This window comes from Ursus arctos, unplaced genomic scaffold (assembly GCF_023065955.2).
Source record: "Ursus arctos isolate Adak ecotype North America unplaced genomic scaffold, UrsArc2.0 scaffold_6, whole genome shotgun sequence".
NCBI lineage: Eukaryota > Metazoa > Chordata > Mammalia > Carnivora > Ursidae > Ursus > Ursus arctos.
Genome location: NW_026623078.1, coordinates 70,181,631 through 70,203,144, shown reverse-complemented (window position 1 = coordinate 70,203,144; position 21,514 = coordinate 70,181,631). Strand labels below are relative to the sequence as shown.

Genomic DNA, 21,514 nt, shown 5'->3' with positions numbered 1-21,514 from the left:
AACTAATACCATGGGATGACACATAAGTGAGCTTTCTTTGTCCCTGGGAGGTTTGTTTCCAGCACTTCTTTCTAGTCTCTATGGTTTGTTTTTTTTTTTCCTCTTCCAGCCACTTCAGCCATCTCTATACCCTTTCTGTTACGATACAACTGCCAACATGACTTCCGAGGGCTGGTCTCTGAGGCCCACAGCCCTCTCGCAGCTTCCTCACTCTTATCCTGGAAGATGGTACAAAGGGCATTTATCCTCATCTCTGCTAGGATGTTGCAAATAAAAAAAAGGACCAGTCTCTTCCAGATTCAGGTTTTATAAAGAAAGGCTTTTCCTTTATTTTGTGGTCATAGCTCGTGCTTCCGAGAATGTGTGCTGTGCCAACTTTGTTCATAATACAGCGACTAGTTAGGAGCTCCAACCCAGACTAGTCAGGTTCAAATCTTAGCGCACTGACTAGCTTTGATACCCTGGCAAGCTACTCCCCTCGCTATAACAGAATTCAGCTGTAGGTCTGGAAGGAGTGTGCTGAGGATTACGGATTATGAATGACAAGTTGTGTGGGTTAACGCGAGTGCTCCGAACTCTGCTGACCAGGATCAGTGCTTTATACGTACTGTGATTATTTATGAGAACCCTGTTCGAGCCCCCCGCAGTGCACCCGAGGCATCTCCGTACATTGTGTGTGGCCCTCGTGTCTAGAAGGAGTCGGCGCAGAGATGACTAGCAGTCTCTTAAAAGTACTCAAAGGTATAATTATTAGCCCCGTTTTGCAGATGAGTAAGTAAACTGAAAAGGAGGTAAGTGAGCTGCCCAAGGCGACGGGATGGTTCAGAGTCAGAAGCGGTCCCTAAGACCCATTGGAACTCTCCTGCTAACAAGGCTGGGTGACTTTGGACAAGTCACTATCCCTCTCTGAGCCTCACTTGTAAAAATAAGAGGGCCTCATTTGACAGAGAGGCAATAACCCTGCAGTTAAGAGATGGTATTCTGAGTCAGACTCGACTTGAATTAGGGGTCTTCCACTTATCACTTGGGTGACTTCGGGCAAATTACTTAATTTCCTGGTGCCTCAGTTTCCTCATCTGCAAAATGGGGGTACTAACAGCACCCACCCTAGAAGGCAGTTATGGGAACTGAATGAGGAAACCTGTGTTAATGTGTTGGGACAAGGCCGGGATGTGAATCGCACAGCAAACATCAGCTACATTACTACTGAGCCTTCCATGGCCAGCCCAGCCTCCCACACCCTGGTCTGCGCTAAGCCCCATGTGTCGGTACCGTGAGCTCTCTCTTAACAGCGGGCAGGACATCACCTGTGGCGTCCAGGTTGGGTGGTCTCAGACAGGAGCGCTAAACTTTCGATCTAAATTCAAAGGCCACCTACAAGTGTCTAACATTTCAATCTGAATGGAAAACCCAATTTTTCTATCTCCACCTATAACCTTGACCTTCCTTCCCATACAGTCTGGAAATCCTGAATAAATGTCAAAGGAATTCACCGACTCAACAAATATGTAATAGTATTAAAACTCTTAGAAGCGAACCATTTCCTACACTACCAGAAGCTTAACGGGCTGATATTTTCAATTTCATTACTCAGTAAATATGCCCATTTAGGGCCCAGGCGATATGGCTATAATTCGTTATCGGTCAGTGTTTTGTTCAGTCGGTTGGGAAACATCTGCACCCGCCTAGCAGCCAGCCTGCCCCATACTCTGACAGCCCAACCGCCCCACAGGACCCCTCTCTGCCCTTCTCCACTCTGCTTTGCAGCCCTTGTGGGCTGTCTCAGCAGGTGACCTCACCCCAGAGCTTCGAGGTGCATTCTACCAGTGGGAAGAACCAGCACCGAGCAGACAGTCAAAGGAGAGGGAGGTCTCACCCCCACTTCAGGACCATAAGCAAATGAATCTTTCTGTGCCTCAGCTTTCCCATCTGCCAAATGGGACAAATAGGAATAACTCCCCCCCACCACCAATAAATGTGGCTTAAATGATTTAGAACAGTGACTGGCCGTAGTAGGCACACAGTGAACGTGGGCTCTTACTCTCTATTATCACATAAGACAGGCTGTCTTAAGCTCCAGGGGCCACCGCTCCCCTGACCCCTTCATGCCTAGGGGAGGTAAGCCCTTCAGCTGCTTCTAGCCCATGGTTTTCCACTTCTTGTTGGCTCTGCTTACCCCTTGCCCGCCCACCTGTAGCCGGTCCCTTCATTAACTTCCCTCACTACTCCATTTTCTGCAGGGACCCTCACTTGGATACCTCACTTGGTATCTACTGTGTTCTAGGCAGTTTTCCTAAGTTTCTCTAATGCTTACAACACCCCTGTGAGGGAAGCGTTATGCACCCATTTCTAAGGATATGAAAACCAAGGCTTAAAGTCCAACCCAAGCCCTACAATTAGGAAGCTGTGCAGCTGAGTTTCAAATTCAGGCCTAGCTTTCATACCCAGGCCGAGTTGAATGCCCAGTGAAAAGGACACATGCATCTGCGGCTTCCCCAAGGCTTACAGATAAGGTGTGATGACTACTCTGATAGGAAGAATAGTGACCTTGACAACAGCCAAGGGCACCTGGATTGGCATGTTAGTCAGAGATGGCTTCCAGGAGGAGGTGATATTAACCTGACTCATCCATGACGGGGAGTTATTCTGGGAACGAGGAAGAGGAATGGAAATGTGTAAAGGTCCAGAGGGAGAAGAGAAAGAGAAGCAGCTTTTTTGGGAGCTGCAAGCAGTTCAAAACTCCAGGAGCAGAGAGCTCCAGGCGGAGGTGATGACGAGAGGGGGCTGGGTCCTGCCATGAAGCGCCACGAATGCTGAGCCAGGGAGCTGGGACTTGCACATTTGGATGCCTGCATCTGCAGAGGTGAGGCTCACACGGGGAGCGCTCTGGTCCCCTGTCTGTGACTCCCAGCTCCTTCAGGACAGAGTGCCTACTTCAAACCTTCAAACCCAGCTTGCAGCTCCATATACAACTGGTGCTCAAAAACGAGACTGACAACTGAAAACGATAGTCAAGGTGCTCCTCTGGGTCTGGGCAGATGCTGCCCGTGCCCTGCCAGGCGTCCCCTTGCCCTTCCCCCCTCAGTGCCCTTCAGCCTCGCTTCTAACTGCCGACACCTGGGTTTCCTTGCTTGGGGGCTCTCTCTGGTTTCCGGGCCCACTTAGCTTCCTGAGTGGCAGGCCTGAAGTGCAGGGCGATGACAGCCCCTTACGGAGCAGCCCAGAGCAGTGACTCGTGGGAGCTGGTGTGTCCCAGGCCTGCCTCACCCCTCAGGTGGGATGGGCTGAGGGCCATGCAGCCTCCACAGGCCCAGGTGCTTGAACGCGCTCTGCACACACAAGGGAACCCAGGATCCTGGGCTCTCGTCTTGGCTCCCGATGCAGCAGCAGATGCTGGAAGGAACATGGGCCTTCGAGGGAGGCAGATCCGGGTCTGCGTCCAGACGGGGGGCTACACTGAGGCAGGTGACCCCTCTTGGAAGTCATGTGGCCTCCGGGTACCTCAGTTTGCTCAGCCGCTGTGGTGGTCAAGTGTCAACATGTAAGGAAAACAGCTCACTAAGCGAAACTAGGCGCCTTTCTAGTGTCTTTTCAGGAACTCCTGAGTCTGCGTTCTAGCTGGTTTCTACACACTGCCAGTCTAGCAGTGATCTCAGTCTACAGGCAACCTCGAATTTTGCATATTTGCCTCCTAGGAGACTGGAGGCGCCAAGAAGACGCGGGTCAAGTTTTACTCAGCTTGGCACCCGCTAGCATTTAGCACCGCCCCTGGCACATAGCAAGCATGCAATGAATGTTTGTTGAATGACTGAGTGACAGCAGTGAAAAACAAAGAACACCTACCAGTGAGGATGGGTTCTCTGGAGCATTTGCTCATTCATGGCATCTCAGTGCTGAGTCCTACTACGTGCCAGGCATCATCCTCGGTACTTACGACTGTGGTCACAGCCGCCGTGCTCCCCCCTCACGTGGTGAGTGATAGAGGGAAAGAGCAGAGATCCTCACCCCAGGCCGCCCAGCAGACCCACCCGGGAAGCTTTTACAGAGTCTCTCTCAAGATTCCAAGGGAATTACCTGGGGTGGGGCCAGGCTTTGGATTTTTTTTTCAAGGCTTCTCAGGTGAATATAAGAACGTGTTGCTGGGGCTGAGCACCGGTGGGCTCAAGACAGGGGAACAAGATCACGTCAGAGAGCGAAGAGGGTTGTGAAGAAAACAGAACAGAGAATGTGGTTTGGCCTCATGGTTCTCAGAGGGAGGGGACAGTCGTGCCTCCCAGGAGACATCTGGCAGCATCTGGAGGCACTTTTGGGCGTCATAACTGGAGGGAATGGCATCTGAAGGATAAGGACCAGGGCTGCTGATATGCCCCTTACAAGGCACGAGACAGCCACCACGACAAAGAATAAGCTGACCCCGAATGTCAACAGTGCCGAGATAGAGCAGTCGTGGTCCAGAGGGGCAGGGAGCAGAGACCACTTCGGGGAAGGCCTCCCGGTGGACAGAATACTAGAGCCGAGAAGTGAGTCTCTGGAGGAAGCGAGGAGAAGCACTGAATGTGAGGTGGGCCCAGAGCCACCATCTCAGCCTTGAATAGAAAGACACCAGATGGTTAAACCACCAAGTCTGGCTCACACCACCTACTAACCTAAGAGCCCTCGCACCTCTGCTCCTGCTGTCATTCCTGGGTTGTTTGCTAGGGTGGGGTGGGGGAAGGGAGAGGGAAATCCTGCGGCTTTTGCTTGGCTGCTTTCACTTTTCAGTCCCCACCCTCCTTCAAGGCTCAGAACCGGAAAGGGGGGAAGGAGAGGGTGGTCAGTTCGGCTGACCACTCCACAGTCCCCAACACCACCCGCAGGCCCACTTCCTCCTCTCCTCCTAAAGCATCTCCCGCTGCCACCCCCTGGTCTCCAAAAGCTCTAACTGTGGGGGAAGGGAGGCTTCTTTGGAGACACCCTGCCAGCTTCCCCCAGCCCTGGGAGAAGTGATTTCCCAAGAGACGCAGGGATCCACAGCGCCGTAAATAAACACGGCATTCCAGAGGAGGAGGGGTGGGAGGGCAGGCCCGGTCAGCTTTGCCCCCTCACGGAGATGGCCCATTAACTTTCCAGCCAGGCAGCCGGGCCCTGAGAACCTGCCAGCCCGCTCTCCAGCCACTCTCCTCCCGCCCTCCCATACACACACCAGCCGCCCCTTCTCGATGCTTCCCTGTAAATCAGTTGCAGACCCACTGCCTTGGGAGTTTGGACTATCAGCAGCTGCGTGGAGCAGGCTGCTTGCTCAATACCACGTGGGCTTTGCAAGGAAACGTCACCATAGTTCCATGGGCAATTTCGGTGGAAAGTAGAGTTCTTTTGTGCAAGGCTTCCAGAAAGGTCTGAGTCCACAGGCCACTCCAAGGGAGGCAGGGTGGCAGCAGGCCTCTGACAGGCAGCCCCACCTGCAGGAGTCCTGCCAACCTGGAGTGGACAGAGAAGAACCTACCCTACTACAGACTCCAGAGAAGGAAAGTGACCTGGGCTGTAGGGCCACCCCCACTTTACAAGCAGGGAAACTGAGGCTCGAGAAGGAATGAATGACCCGCTCTAAGTCAGCGGGTAGTGGGTGGCTGAGCTGGGTGCCCCCAGGCCTCCTGCTATGCATCTGTGCATGGAAATTCTTTCAGGCCACATACTCATTCCAGAATAGTGGAGAAGTTCCATGTCAGCTCATCTGAACAGAAAGACAGCAACTGTGCAGAACTGATAGCCATTCTCCAAATGTGCATTTGGGGGGTGGGAGGGCACCACTAAACGTCTCTGCTTCCTTAGTTTCTCGAGTTCTCTTCTGAAATGAAAACATTCCCCTGTGTTCCCAGAGTCCCCAAATATAAGCTCCCTGTCAAAATTCTGTCCGCAAGGAAAGATGTCAAGTCCCAACCTATGAAACTCATTTCACAAAATGGGGCACTAGGGGAAATTTGCAGGAATATGTTTACTCAAGTCATTATTTTATTAAAAATGATACTTTGCCCAATATACCCTGAGAATGTTATCATAGGCGCCCCTAATGAAGTAGGTTAATTAGCAATAAATAGAGCCTCTCTGCAAACCTAGGATTAAGAATTTTCTCACGGGCTGTGATTTTAAAGAAACACTACACAATATAGTCTCTTCATTCATTGAAAGCCTTGATTTGCACAGTTGAGTTTCTATAACTCAGAACTTACAGAACAAACTATTAGTTCAATGTATATTTTCTGCTATTAAAGTTGTACACAATACCTATTCCCTGTCAAACAAAAGACTCAAAAATACTAAACTTCTTAGCTGTACTGTGTTTTGGCTGTGTGTGTATATGTGCGTACGTGTGTGTGTGTGTGCGTGCACCTGTCGACACAGGATAGAACTTCCAGCTGCAGGTTTTTCTTCTGTTCTTATATGTCTTTCAGGCAAGCCTCTCACCTGGTTTCCACCCTGGGGGAAGGAAACCTGTGTTCTTTGTTCTTTCGCTCCTGCAGTTTAATATGATTTTCATCCTCTGTGCCTCCCAGCCTGACTCCCCCACCCCCACCCCTCACTGCTCTCTCTCCCTTGGGAAAAGACTTGGCTCTCAAGTGACGACTAGCTCTTCTCCTGACTAAGGCAAGCATCCGCTGGTCACCTGCACCTGGGGGTGCCGAGAGCACATGGTGCAAAGATGTTTCATTCGTTGCCAGAACAAATGGCCCACGTACCAAAAGCTCCAACAGCTTGTGTCCCAGATCCGGGTCACGGTGGGTTCACGGGTGCTGCCTGCCTCAGAAATTCCACAAATATTTACTGAGCAATGACTCTGCACCAGGGGCGGCCCCCACAGCTCGGGGCTCCGCTGTGCTGTCCAGGACACAGTTACCACCCCTCCCGGAAGGCATTGTAGGCCTGGCCCTGGCTTCCTTGGAGGGTGCCTGGCAGAGCAGAAAAGCCAGGGGCCACCTGCACCCTGGGTACAATGACCATGTGAACCCAGGATGGGGAGGAGGGCGGGATGGGATGGAGCTGGGATGAAAGAGGAATAATGATGGCTGCTGTCTTCCGTGGTCAAGGTCATGTGACCCGCAAGACACATGGACTCCAGCTATTCCAGATGAGCTAGAAGTGTCAAAGGCATTTTGTTCTTCTCGTAAGTAAATTCAAATGCATGTTATTCATGCAAAGCAAAGGTTGGTGGGCTGCAGGAGGCCAGGACTCCTCCAGAATCTCAGAATTGAGGGAGGCTGCCCACACCCCAGGATCCAGCCCGGTCACCTAGACAGAAAGCTGCTCACAGTCAGGAAGATCGAGCCCTGCAGGTTCCCTCATTGGATTACCAGCATCACTAAAACCAAGTCCTCCCCTCCCACGAGATAACCAAGTCATGCTATTACTTTCTGGGGGGCCCAAATGCCACAATTTAAACCCTGAGTGAAAAAACGTGAAGTTCTCCAAAACCATTTAATAGACATACTTCTCTATGTGTATCTCCTCCCCCCTGCCCCACTGCCTCCTGACCGTGGAAGTCTAAAATGATTAGCTTTGCCAGAGAACTTGACATAAAAATCGGATACCGAAAAACAAGCAAGAAAATCACACACACACACACACACACACACACACACACACACACACACTGAAGCACAAGCAAAAAGCACAGGGTTCCAGCCCAGGTTTCACTGCTAATAATTTGATGTTGCACACGTCCTTTACCTTCCCCGCGATGGAGGGAAGAAAGGCTGCCTCCTTAACCACCCCTCCAATCTGGGGGCTAGGCAGGAATGAGGCTGTCAGCTCTCCGGCCCTAGGCACTGGGGTGGTGAAAAGGTCTATGGTCAAAGGAGTCAAGTGCTCTGAGGGGTAAAACACTGTGTCTTTATCAAAGTGCAGAAGAGGGAGGAGCACTCTGTACCACTGGTAAGATCTGCTCTGGAGGGAGCTTTGATATGAAACATGTTAAAGAAGAAGGGCCTTGAGCATTTCACAACCTAGAGCGAGCCTCGGTTTCCTCTACTACAAAACCTCAGAGGGTTGGACCAGGTGATCTCAAATGTTGGCTTTCTTATTGGTTGGCCGAATGAGACACGAACTAGTGCAAAGCTGTAACCAGCAGACGCTGGGCTGATTAATCAAAGCATCAGCTGCCCGAAGAGGGTCCTGACTTTGCAAGCAGAGCCCAGCTGCCACATGCCACGTTTCTGAAGCCAAAACTCAAATACATGATCATTCCTGCGCAGGAATGATCGAGGTTCTGAAGGTTCTCTTTCAAGGACATTTTTTTGTTTCTAATCTAGAAAGTCCCACAGAGAAACACGTAGGTGGAGATTGAAAGCAGTATCTCAGCCCCCCCTGTAGCATCCCCAGTATTTAGCACGGCGTCTGCCGCAAAGTAGGTGCTTGAGTATTTCCTGTATGGATAAACAAAGCGTCCACCACCCAGAACGCTTTCGGCACACCTTGCAATGGACAGGCATGGCTGAACACCCCCAAAGCATTCAACGACTCGAGTGAAGAGCGCTGCTACTTAACCCTTGGCCTGTCCTGCGTCCCTCAACATCCTCCCAACCTCACCTACTGAGTGCTGGGTGGGGAATCAGCTAGATCTGCCTGGAAGCTGGGCGTCCTAGCTCTGCCGACCTCCCGGAGCTTCAGAGTTTCCTCATCTGTTACATGCAGATCCTCAGGCCTCTCTCAGGGGAAAGTAAGAGTCAGGACCTCCTAGGGGAGCTGGGTGGAGTACAGAAACGAACCCGCACAGAGCTGAGAACCTGCCCGGCACATTGCATGCTCCAGGTAAACGCTGGCCCTCAGTTACGCTTGTGCTCGGCATCCCAAGTGCTTGGCGGTGACTGTGGACTCATTAATGTTCATTTTCTTTGGGCCACACTGGATATTCAATGTAAAACCAAACTGTAACGGTGTTCTATGAAACATAAAAATCGGAAATATGTTGCAAAAATGTCTTATTTTTAATGTTTGGGGGGCCTTCTGAGTGTCAGGACCACTCCTCCACATCCCACTGGGTGAGACAATTGAGCACTGTCTTTAGAGCCAAAAATGGCACTGGACGAAGTGTCCGGAAGCTGTGTTTGAGGCTGGACTTTCCACTGATCCTCTTTACTCCCTGATACTCGGCAAGGCTGAGAGGAACAATGACTTGCTGGAGTATCACAGCCAGTCCTGGGCTTCACGGGATAGAAATACATATTACTCAGCAAACGTTCACATACCACCTCCCACCCCCTGCTCCCCCAGCATCCTTGAGTTAGGCGGGGTCCCGTGAGTAGAGGTGATGCCTTTAAAGAGTGCGTATGGGACCCTTTAATTTTCTTCTCCTCTGCTCCAGAAGCCTGAAAGCCAATTATTTCAAATGATGTGGACACCAAATCAAGGCCGCCTGGGTCCCTAAGTCCCAGCTTGGAAGAAAGCTACCTTGAAGAGTTGTTGGCCTTCAGCACTCTTCCCAAGGGCAAGAGCTAAACCTTGCTTTGTTAAGACAGTAGGACATGGGGGTTTCCTTGTCACGGCATCGCAGGTTAGCCTAACCTGACTTCTTCTGCATCCTTATTCAGTGCCATTCCAGAAGGTTCGTGCATGTTTGTACCAGAATGACCAGTTCTTCTCCACCACACACACACCAGACTGGAATCTCAGCGAGGCCATTTTCCCATTACATAAGATGGCCCAGCAAAATTTTTAAGATGTGCTAAATGTAGCCATCTCTCTCATGACAGGTATTTTTTTCTTCCCTCCCCTAGTGCCAGGAAGCACCTTGTAAGGGAAAGGAAAAAGATGCTCCTGGTAGTAATGCTACCTATGCAGCTTTTCATAAGCAAAATCTTAAACTCTAGAAGGGAATACAGAACTAGTGTCCCTGGTATCCCATTTGCTGAGGCATGTAACACAGACTTTTTTTTTTTTTTTTTTTGTAATCTCTGTACCCAACATGGGGCTCAAACTCACGACTCTGAGATCAAGAGACACACTCTTCCAACGGAGCCAGCTAGGTGCCCCCACACAGACTCTTAATACTCTTTACCTAACACTCCAGCACTGTGATGTGGCAAGCCCCTGGGGTCTGATGTCACGCTGACCCCGCTCTAAATCCCAGCTCGGCCATTTCCTGTGTTAACTCAGGCAAGTTAATTTCTTGAAGCTTCAATTTCTTCATCCATAAAATAGGTATAAAAACATCTACCAAGTGGGGATGCTGAGAAACTTAAATAACTTAAAACAACGTAGAGTATACAACATGCTTTGTTCAATGGTTGGCACGCAGCGGCATTCAATCAGTTGGTTTCCTTCCTCTCTGTCATCTAGACTTTGGTCTCAAGTTTAGACTTGGTTAAAAAAAAAAAAAAAGACAGTTTACTATTGGAAGTGGTAGGAAGACCGTGCAGCAGCACCTGGGATATTGCTGTAGGTGCCGTAGGGGAAGGCGAGGACAGTGTTCCCAAGAGGACACAGAGGGTACAGACGAGTCAGAGGGAGCAAGTGGATCCAGGCTGTACACAGAGGCCAGAGGTCCAGACAAGGCAGTGGGGCGGAGCCAGAGAGTTAGGGAGTTTGGTAGAGTTTGCCCAAAGATCCTGAATCTGGGACAAAACCAGCCTGGGACGGAAGCTTCCTCCACCGCTTCCTGTTACAAAATGGTCCAGTGACTGTCCTGGACCTGCCACCAGGGGCAGCAGCGAGCAGCAGCGCATTTTGCTAACTTGGGCTGACCTAGAGCACAGGCTCCCCGACGGGCTCCGGAGGAAGGGTCCTTTACTCATCCCTGTAACAGTCCGATCACATGAGAAACATTCATTTTGAGCCTACTGAGTGGGCCAGCCTCGTGCCAGTGCTGGGAACATGGAGACAAATAGGAAACCCTCCCTCGGGGTGGAGGGGTGGCTCACAGTTTTTCAGGGGGACAGACAGGCAAACGGATAAAAATCCAAGTGCTAAGATTGCTAAGGGGTTATTTCTACAGCACACTATGCTCTTGGAGGAGGGAGCAAGCTCTCTCTCTAGCAGGAATGAGTAGGTCTTGCTAAGTTTGGGAGAGGAGTCTTTCCGGGGAAAAGGATCTATGTGTGGAAAGGAAAAGGAGAGAGGGTGGCTCACGAGGTTTAGGGGTCAGTTTGTAGGGCTGAGGTGTGGGGCATATGGCGGCGGGGGACTGGTTATAGCAGAACGTGCCTGGTAGGCAGAGATCAGGTCTCAAACAGCCACCACGCGAGGGTCAGGGATTTGTGGACTTGGTCCTGTGGGTTAGAAGCTACTAAGGGGAGGTCCTCATTAGAATGGACAGAAAAGCACATTGGAAAAAAATGGATTTTGAATGCCTTCAGACTGGGCTCAGGCTTTCCACTTTGACCCACTCCCCACCACTCGCTACCACCCTCTACTTCACCCCTTCACCCTTGCGTGTATGACCTGCAAAGCTCGTGAAAGCATTTGGGCTTGCGACTCCTGGACAAGCAGTGACATGGGGAGGTTTTTAGGAGGATAATGAAACACGATCAGATTTGGTGCTTTAGAACCACACACTTCTATCACTTTTGTAACTGGAACGTATCTTTTCTACAACCAGAAATCTTGACGTTGATCACATGAATCCCCTCCCAGGATCAAGCAGTGCACCCCTCCCCACCCTGAACAAGCAGCAGGCTGATCTGGTTATAACCGAGGCCACTGACAGGGCCCTTTCTCCCAGGTGGGGATTAAACCAGGGGCCTGTCGGTTCAGCAGAAAGGCCCCGAAGCCCCCTTCCCTGGCTCACCTTGGCCCCAAGCATGATGGATCAGGTCTTTCCTCACACCTGGGAGCACAGGGATCACACTCTGGCTTGGGAGGCAGCAGGGCCAGACACAGAGCGTCGACAGCCCCGCCAGAGAACGCCAGAAGCCCAAGCGGAGCCAGTGCTGGGCTCTGTGGACAGGACCCGCCACCCCCAGGACCAGTTCAGCAGGTCTGAGGAGAGCCTGGATGGCCAGGTCCTTCATCCCAGGCCACTTCTTGCTCACCGGGTGATGGCCCCTTCGGTGGGGTAGGGGTGTGGCCCCTAGTCATAGATCCAAGGCAGAAGGATGTCCCTCAAAGTACAGTGACTCTGAGGCAGCCTCACAGTACAGAAGGTCAGAGATATGTCAGCAATAACACAACAGTCTGAGCTGACATCTCTAGGGCCCTGCCTAGGTGCCAGGTGCTGTGCTAAGTACTTCACAGGTATTACCCCTTGGAATTCACACAGCGACCCTGGGAGCAGGGGCCCCACCGTTGCAAGTCCAGCTAGGTCAGCTGTGTAGAGCAGCAAATGCACACATTCCCCAGCGAGCCTGGCTAGGAGCACCTCCAGGAGGGGCTGTGGCCTGGTCATCTTTGTGTCCCTTGCCCTGCTCCCAACACTGAGCACAGGACCCTACACGCAGGGAGCAGGGTAGGGGCAGGGCCAGGGCCAGGAGCAGGGTGAGGTGGGCGGCAAACCAGGCACCCCAGGAAACAAAACTGAAGGAGGCCTTCTGTCTCAGGTGTGGACCCTGCACTCGCAGAGCCTGACAGCGAGCGCCACCTGACATTCTGCAACTGGATGCCTCGCTTGCTTCACCCGAGTCCAGGCCCCGGGTAGTTTACTGGTCAGACTGGTGTGTGACTCCATGTGACTGACCTTCCCCATCCTGTGCTCAGTTTCCTCACCTGTAAAATGGGACTTACAACAATGGCAAGGGTTGGCGAACACCCCGAGAAACCGGAACCCTCCTACCCTGCTGGTGGGAATGTGAAATGGCGCTGCCTCTGTGGAGAATGGTCTGGCAGTTTTTTAAAAAGTTAAACGTAGGGGTGCCTGGGCGGCTCAGTCGGTTAAGCGTCTGCCTTGGGCTCAGGTCATGATCTCAGGGTCCTGGGATCGAGCCCCGCATCGGGCTTCCTGCTCAACAGGGAGTCTGCTTCTCTCTGAATCTCTCTCTCTCCCTCTCCCCTCTGCCCCTCCCCACTGCTCACTCCCTCTCTCTCTCAAATAAATAAAGTCTTAAAAAAAAAAAAAAGAGTTAAACATAAAGTGACCATCTAACCCAGCAATTCTACTCCTAGGTATCTTCCCGAGAGAAGCAAAAACACACCTCCACGCAGATTACACACAAGTGTTCCGAGCAGCATTATCACGATGCCCCAGATGTAGAAACCCAATTGTTGACAGGCGAATGGATAAACAAAATAGTGGCTGAACTGTATCCCCGCCCCCGAAGTCACATGTTGAAGCTCTATCCCTAGTACCCCCACGTGTGACTGTATTTGGAGGTAGGGCCTTTAAAGAGGTGATTAAGTTAGAATGAAGCCATTAGTGAGGCCCCCAAATCCAATCGGACTGGTGTCCTTAGAAGAGGAAATCTGGACACACAGAAGGACCCCAGGGATGCGTGTGCACCGAGGAAAGGCCACACGAGGCCACGGGAGCAGGCGGCCATCTGCCGCGGAGAGAGGTTGCAGAAGAAATCGAAGGTGCTGACACCTTGATCTTGAACGTCCAGCCTCCAGGGCTGTGGGAAAATAAATGTCTGTTGTGGAAGCAACCCCGTGTTCCGCATTTTGTTTGGGCGGCCCTTGCAGACATGGCCATACAATGGAATGCTCTCGAGCCATAAAAACAGTGAGGTACTGCTGCACCCTATAACACGGAGAAGCCTCAAGAATCCTATGCTAAGTGAAAGACGGTGAATGCGAAAGTCCACGTATTCTATGATTCTCCGCCAGGGACTGCTCGGCGAGGGCAGATCTGCACAGAGCGTAGATGAGGTTGCTGAGGCTTGGGGCCGGGGGCTGCAGGGGCAGCTGGGCAGTGACGGCCAGTGGGCACAGGATCTCTCTTTGAGATGATGGAAATGTTCGAAAATGAGATGATGGTTGTACAGCTGCAGATTCACTAGAAATCAACTGATGGTACACTTCATAAATGGGTGAGTTTTAAGGGATGTACGTCACACCTTAAGCTCTTTTAAAATACGGGCTAAGGCTAACACCCGTGCACAGAGCCTGGCACGCAGCACCCTGAATATTATAACTGGTACTTTTTTTTTTTTTTAAGATTTTATTTATTTATGTGACAGAGAGACAGCCAGCGAGAGAGGGAACACAAGCAGGGGGAGTGAGAGAGAAAGAAGCAGGCTCCCAGCGGAGGAGCCCGAAGTGGGACTCGATCCCGGAACGCCGGGATCACGCCCTGAGCCGAAGGCAGACGCTTTAACGACTGCGCTACCCAGGAGCCCCTATAACTGGTACTTCTTAATAGGCTCAAATAACTATCTGCTGCTCAGCTGCAAGTTGCCTAAAGTGCCCCAATTCCTTTAATGTTGGGGGGACTTTTAGGGTGATTTCGGTGTCCCTAAGTGACCTGTCCCTGCCCACAGAAGACTCCCAATCAGAGCGTGATGGCTGCAAAGCATGCCTGCTGTGGCAAAAACGGCTCCGGTCTTGGATTCCACGGGCCTGTGCTGGAGTCCCGGCTCTGCCCTCACCTGCTCAGCTGGGTCCCTGTACGAACGACCTGGGCTGTGGTGTGGCGGTGTGAGGAGCCTACACACAGCTGGCATTCCATAAATTGGGGGAAACAAAAAAACGATGTTTGAGAAAGCCCTCTGTCAAACCCCAAATGCATGCGCACCTTTGCATTATCCTCAGCGGACTGGTGGCCCCGCTGAGAGTTCTAATCCGAGGGCGGGTGAGGCTGCCCGTGGCCGTGCCCGAGGAGCCCCAGGTGCGGAGAAGGCTGCCTGGCTCCCAGAAACCTTGGACAAAGGGTTGCCCACTCCGCTCTTCCTCACCTGTTAAATGGAGATAAAAGAGTTCTTCTATCTCTTATTACGTTCATGAGCTGACCCACAAAAAGTGCTCGGCATTGCGCTTATCATGTCAGTATGAGGACCACCGTAGTTGCTACGTGCCAAATGACTGAGAACTTCCTGCGGGCAGGGACGCCCTTTTCCTCCGCTGCTGAGTGTTCGCTGGCCAGACAGAGGAAAAGAAGTGCGAAAGGCCCAAGCACACAAGAGCTATAAACTAGACCGTATAGACAAGGAAGACTGATATACTGCCTGATGACTGTGTAATCTTGGGCAAGTTCACTTCCCTCTCTGGGCCTCAGTTCCCCTAAGATGGACTAGGTGCTCCCTGAAGTTTCTTCCAGCTAGAACATTCCCTGATCCTACTATTGTACCATGTTGCTATTAGACACATGCCCCATTCCCCAGCATCCTCCTCCAGAGATCCCAGAAGACATTAGACTTTGTACCAGAAGACCCATAAATCCCACTTCTGAAAGTGCTGAAGTCAGGCCATGTTCAATTTCCCAGTGTCGAACACAGCCCTCCATCTTTGGAATGTCTACCATTAACCCACGGAGTGAGCCAAACGGTTTCCACGCAGTGGCTCTGTGGGCCCAAGAGCCCTTGCTCTTGGAAACAATGTGAAGTCTTCCAGCTCCTCCTGAACGACCTGGTTCTGGCCGAAGTTCACTGCATGCTCATAATTAATTCTGTAACACAAAGTTCCCCAGAAGAAAGTAAGAGGCCTTTCTACAGGATAATGAACCCCAGCGCTGTCAGGGGAGGGGAGGTGAGGGTCTGTGGCTCTCTCTGCTCCTACCTGGTGCCACTGTGCGCGTCCCTTCCCCTAAATTTCTTGGCCAGGGGGCAGTCTCTTTTTCCAGCTTCTAGCTGTCAGTTCATATCTCTAAATTTCCCACTGCCCCCCACAAAAAACAAAGATACACCCCATCCCTACCAGCACTGGCATGCTGGCCTCTCTCTGCCCCTGCTGGGCCACCCCCCCCCCCCATAAACAACGTGGCTGTGACATCTAGCTCTCACCAGACTGTGTGCAAATATCTTAAAGGAGCTGTTTCCAAAAAGGCAAGGGTGCAGTACAAATGAGAACAATTTCTAAATGTCCTCCTCCACAGGCCAGGGAGATTCCATGGGGGCTCTGGGTACACCCGGGGGCTGGGGCAGCCTGAGATGGCTTTGTCCTTACCGTGATTCAGCTCAGTCTTGTATTTTAAGAACAGCGGGAAAGTAATATCGGCTGAAAGGAGTTTTCTGTGCGCTATTTAACTAAATGGCTCTGCAGCTGGAGAGAGCCATAGGCAGACGTGTTATGATTCAAGGGCTCCCAATTACAATGATCCTCTTTTATTGTATAAAAACAGCAACACAGCCATCTCCACCCTCCCAACGCCTGCTCCCTCCATCTCCTTCTCCCATTGGCTGGCAAGGGTGTTCAGCCTCTCCAAAGTAGCACCCAGAGTCTCCTCGGTCCCCAGGAGTGCAGCCTGCAGCCCACTGGGATTCCTTCTCCCTAACAGCCAAGGAGAGGGTGCAAAGGGTGCAGTCCCCCCTGAAGAATGTTCTGTTAGAGACACTGATGGAGGCTTTAGAGTTGTCTTTCTTGGAGCGCGGTGCGGGGGGAGGCGGTTGGGGTACTAAGGATAACAAGCATGGATTTGGAAATCTCTCCTGTTTTGACTAAACTTACACACATACACACACACACTAACTCATGCATGCATGCACACCCACACCCCTATACCCCTTTAGCAGAAAAGCAATCAGGTTGCCCAGAAGCACGTGCTGAAACCGTCTCTTCTCCCCATACTTCCTTCCCAGGAGGGTGGGGCACCTCCAGACTTCAGAAAGACCTGATGACAGCTCAGAGCATCAACTTTGGGATCAGACTGATCTGCGTGTGAATCCTGACCTGACTACCTCCTCTCTGTGACCTTCAGCAAGCACCTAACCTTTCTGAGCTTTGGTTTCCTGTCTTTACCATGGGGCTACGCTCCTGCTCTTGAAGCAGTCCTCACCATCGCACTGAATGCCACAGTGAAAGGAAAGTGTTTCGCAGAGTGCTTGGTACATAGGAGGCGTTCCATTTGGGGGAGTGTTGCTGTTCTTAAGGCAGCAACACCATGTGTTTGCGGTGTGTCTGGGTGTATAAGGAACTTTGTAGTCGTTCCATCTCACCAGTCAGAGTAGACAAGGCAGGGAGGGGGTGAGGGGCAAGACAGCTGGGGGCGGGCATGAATGTCAGTGCCACCAAGGAGTGTTTTTCTGGGGTCTTTCTGCAACACTGATTTCAACCCTCGTGTCTGCACAGCCCATGAATGTATGCATGCATGCTCCCTCCTCAGTTTAGACTCCTGGTCCTTCCTCGGTTTTCCGCAGATGTTTTGGAGTCTAGAAGCTGCAGTGGCAGCCTCCCAACCAGGCCCACGAGAACCTATAGCCCAGCAACTCCTGTTCATGTCTTCCCTATTCCCTTCTATCTCCCACAGAGTCTGTCCTGGGCCCCCGACCGGGAGGATTCCCTCCCAAAGAAGGAGCTAACTCCATTTGGCTACTCTCTGAGGCCCCGGGGATGCATGAATCCACTCCCCACGCTGAACTTGACAGCAAATGGTTCCCAGGATTTTGCTGGTTTCCGCCTGCAAGGTAAAACCAGCATGGCTTTAAACCCCAAAGTAAACCCATCATATGCTTCTCACTTTTCTATCCCAAACCAAGCCTGTGCACCCCCAAAACAGATCTCTAATACCAAAGTGAATGCCTGGGTCACACTCCTTAACATTGATCTCCCCATGGATCAATAGTACAAGCAGTTCACTCACTGCGGAGTCTCTGTGGTAACTACTATCGCAGTGAAACACGGTGTAATAAGATTTAATCTCCACTAAGTGTTTCTAGTACTAGAGGGTTGGAGGGGGGCAGAAGGAGGAAGAAAGTGTGTGAACTGTGGCTTTTAAGAGGTAAACTGTCCACCAGGGGGGTAAAGAGAGGTGTCAGTCAGAAAACTGGTTCTGGCTCTGGCCTTTTTGTATTCCATTTTAAAGTTTGGGTGGAAACTGATACACTTCTGTCAGGACCGTTTTTCTCCTTGGGGGTCGACACGCGTGCACGCACACACACACTCACACCATTGCCAACCAACCCCTCTCAAATGCATGACTATAAGCATAGGAACAGGAAACAGACCGTGGGTGGATGTTCTTAAAATCACAACCTGTTCCATGGAGGGTGGGGGCCTTACAGAAGGGTGGGGGAGGGGAAGCAGGAGGGATTTTTTTTTTTCCAGTTAAAAACGAAACTACCTTGCCAATACTAAAAGCAATGTCTACTTTACTGTCTACCACAGGGGCATGTGAGTAGCCGAGCATCCTCTCAGAAGTGCGCTGTCTGGATCTGACCATGACACAGCACATTACAAAACCTGAGCACTGCGCCGGGGTCTCGAGGCGCTATCCCGGGAAGGCTTTCTACTTCAGTGGTTGCTCAGACCTGCCACCAACCAGTGCGGATGCATATGGGGCAGGAGGGGGGAGAACGCAACGAGAGGGGGACAGTCAGGGTCTTGGAATCAACGCTATACATCCATGTATGTCCATCACTTGGCACATCCAGGATACAAGAAAGTCACACGCCAGAGGCCATGAGGCAGTGACCACGCTGATGCTGGTGGTGATGACGGTGATAAGAGGGGACATGTACTGAACACAGTGTTAGGCTCTGTGCTAACCAAACCCCTTCCTAAGTTTCTTCTCAAGCGGCACAACAACCCGTAAGGCAGCTCTTTGAACAGTCTCCGTTTTCGGGATGAGGAAATTGAGGTTGAGAGACGTAAGTAACAGCCCAAAGTCATAAAGCTAATACATTGAGCCGAGAATCAGGGATGTGAGTCCTTGCTGGAGGAATCCAGAGTGGGGAACCTGTCAGAAGGCCTTCTGATGCCCTCTGATATCATCCCCTTGATTTAAAGCAAAGGTGAAGCAGGGCGCGCCGGGGTGGCTCAGTCAGTTAGGTGTCTGACTCTTGATTTCGGTTCAGGTCATGATCTCAGGGTCATGAGATCGAGCCCCGCAATGGGCTCCGTGCTCACTGGGGAGTCTGCTTGGGATTCTCTCCCTCTCCACCCTCCTCCCTGCTTGTGTGCACATGCACACGTGTTCTCTCTCTCTCTCCCTCTCTAAAATAAATAAATAAATCCTTAAAGAAATAAAGCAAAGGTGAAGGGTTATGACCAAAGTTATTCTGCTGATGAAGGTAGGTCCCAGGTGTCTGACGGTCAGAAGAAAGGCCAAGTGTAGTGTTTGGGGAGTAATGGTACCTACCTCCACGGTTTTCAGCTCCACTAACTGAGATATGATAAGGCAGAGCTAGTTACCTCCTGGTAACAGCTGACTAACATCAGGTTAATTTTGGATTCCTATGGGCAGGACCTAAAAGAAATCTCCCCATCATCCATCCCTTTCTTATTGTACTCTGTCTTCTTTCTGCCCTAAGGCAAAACTGGTCCCTTGATCCAAAACTTTCCAGAACTCATTTTATTTTAAATAAGAACCAAGCTGGTTTGTCTGCACAAGGCACACCGCTGTCAGTCTTAGCTTCCTAAACACATGACTTCCCTCCTCAGAAACCTGCCGTAGCTCCCCAGTACCTCTGGATTAAAAGCCAACCTCCTCCACCCCCAAGTCTGGTATCATCTCTGCACAACCTTCCCTGCATCCCCCTCTCCGCCCCCTCAGAATAGGCACGGCTCCCAGGACGCAGTTTTACCTTCATCAGGAAAACCTTTCTTCCTCTTCTCCTCTTAGGCCACACACACTGTAACCACCAACTCAACAACCAACCCACCATTCACCCCAATTTGCTCATGGCAGCAATGTGCCTCCACCAAAATCATGACTGTCCCTCCCTGGGTGGCCAGGTGGCACAGTTCTGGCTCATGAACTAAGGACAGAAGTCTTTGAGAGGCATCTCTTCCCAAATGCAACAGTAAAGCCATACTAGGTAAATGTTCTAAGCCTCACTCATCCTGCTTTCTCTTTCCTGGAATGGAGATGTGAAGCCTGGAGACACAGCAACCACCTTCCCACCACAAGAACACAGACCTGGGGCCGAAGGCCTGTACCTAAGGATGGCATGGTGGAAAGACAGAGCCTGGGTCCCCAGTGGCTCGTCGTCCCACTCACACTTCTTGTTGTCTGACGCAAGTAAGCCTCCTCTGGTTAAGCGGCCAGTGGTTAGGATGTCTGCTGCTAACAGCTGAATGCAATCATATCCGACACACCTCCCCAGACATTGTTCCTCATCATTCCATGGGTCAGTTCAGATGCTACCCCCTTTAGGAAATCCTCCACGATTCCCTCAGAGCACAGTAATTACGCCCTTCATTGTGCTTCCGAAGTAGTTACTTTTCTCAATTACAGCACTTAGTTAATCCTGCTTGATTTGGCCTGCCTGGCTGCTTAGACTCCTAGGGGGTAGGGGGCCTGGAGCCTGCCAGCCTCTCCTGCAGCAGTGTTTTGCATTGAGGTTAGGGGGCGTATTTATGAAAGGGACAGAATGACAGTACTTACCCCACAGGGTCGTCATAAAGACAAAATAATCATAAGCACTTATAAGGGTTCTTGGCACATAAAAATGTTTAATGACTGTACTCTTATTAGGATGATTATTCTAGCTACTGAATGAACAAATAAGTCAACACATAGCTGCTAAATAAACGGATAAAGGAATGAAACCCAGGAAAGTTCTGGAGTTCAGACCCCAGGGTAGTGGTCACTGTTCCTTCTTTTTCATACCTACACCTGCCCCTTTACTTTTTCATACTAATGAGGACTCCCCATATCCTGGAGCTGCCGTAACGGGAGTGTTGAAGGCTAAGAAATAAGGCCTGGCTTGGCACACTGACTTCACCTTTTGCTCTGCAGCTTTGGGCAAATTTCTTCACCTCTCTGAGCCTCAGTTTCTTCAACTGTAAACTGGAGATAATAATAGTACTTATCTCATAGGGTTTTGGTGACAAAAAGCACCTAGAATATAAAGCATTGTGCCCGGCATACTAAAACAGTAAATGTTAGCAACCATTATCAAACATTGTCATTATTATTTTTGTCAAATGCATGGCATCCCACTCAATCACATGGCTCTGATGGAGATGAGACACTTGGGGTGGGGGTCACCTTTCTGCTGGTCAAGATACGTGGCATTTCCATCAGGAGAATACCCTTCTTGAGTACCAACAAACACTGTCATTTTGATCTTTTCCTTTCAATGGGGATTGGTTAATATATCAGATTTACCCTAAATCCTCGGCCTCTGAATTTCCCCTTAAGAGCTGTAAACTTCGGGGGGATCCTCACTGACATCAGATCTAGCCAGAAGGTGCACGTGCCCGCAACAACAAAGTGTGGCTTTTCAACACCAGCAATATTCCTACAGATCACAGGTCCAGATACTGCCAGTGATGCACTTCAATCTTACTTGTAGATTCCCTACCTCCCCTCAAAGAAGCTGTGTATACAGCTTTATATAATTTTCCCTTTAAACTTGAATCAAACCTTTATGTTAGTCCCATTCAAGCACTTGAGGGCTCCATTAATCTATTTTTACTTTTAAACATGCCATTTTACAAGATATTTATTCCACTTGGTCGTAATCCAAATGCTTTTTGACATTACTGCCCTGGGACTGAACTGCTTAAACTCAGGGCC

The 21,514-nt window shown here is 50.8% G+C and overlaps 1 protein-coding gene and 1 long non-coding RNA gene across 2 annotated transcripts in view; one reads left to right on the top strand and one right to left on the bottom strand.

The window, feature by feature from the left end:
* The window catches only part of LOC130542960 (uncharacterized), a 46,723-nt gene extending 25,836 nt beyond the window's left edge, over positions 1–20,887 (top strand). The window contains exon 2 of the long non-coding RNA XR_008957906.1: positions 110–20,887. This is a non-coding gene — a long non-coding RNA (uncharacterized LOC130542960). The remainder of the gene's footprint in view (positions 1–109) is intronic.
* The window catches only part of ZHX2 (zinc fingers and homeoboxes 2), a 152,339-nt gene that overhangs the window by 128,538 nt on the left and 2,287 nt on the right, over positions 1–21,514 (bottom strand). The gene's annotated exons all lie outside the window — the stretch shown is intronic.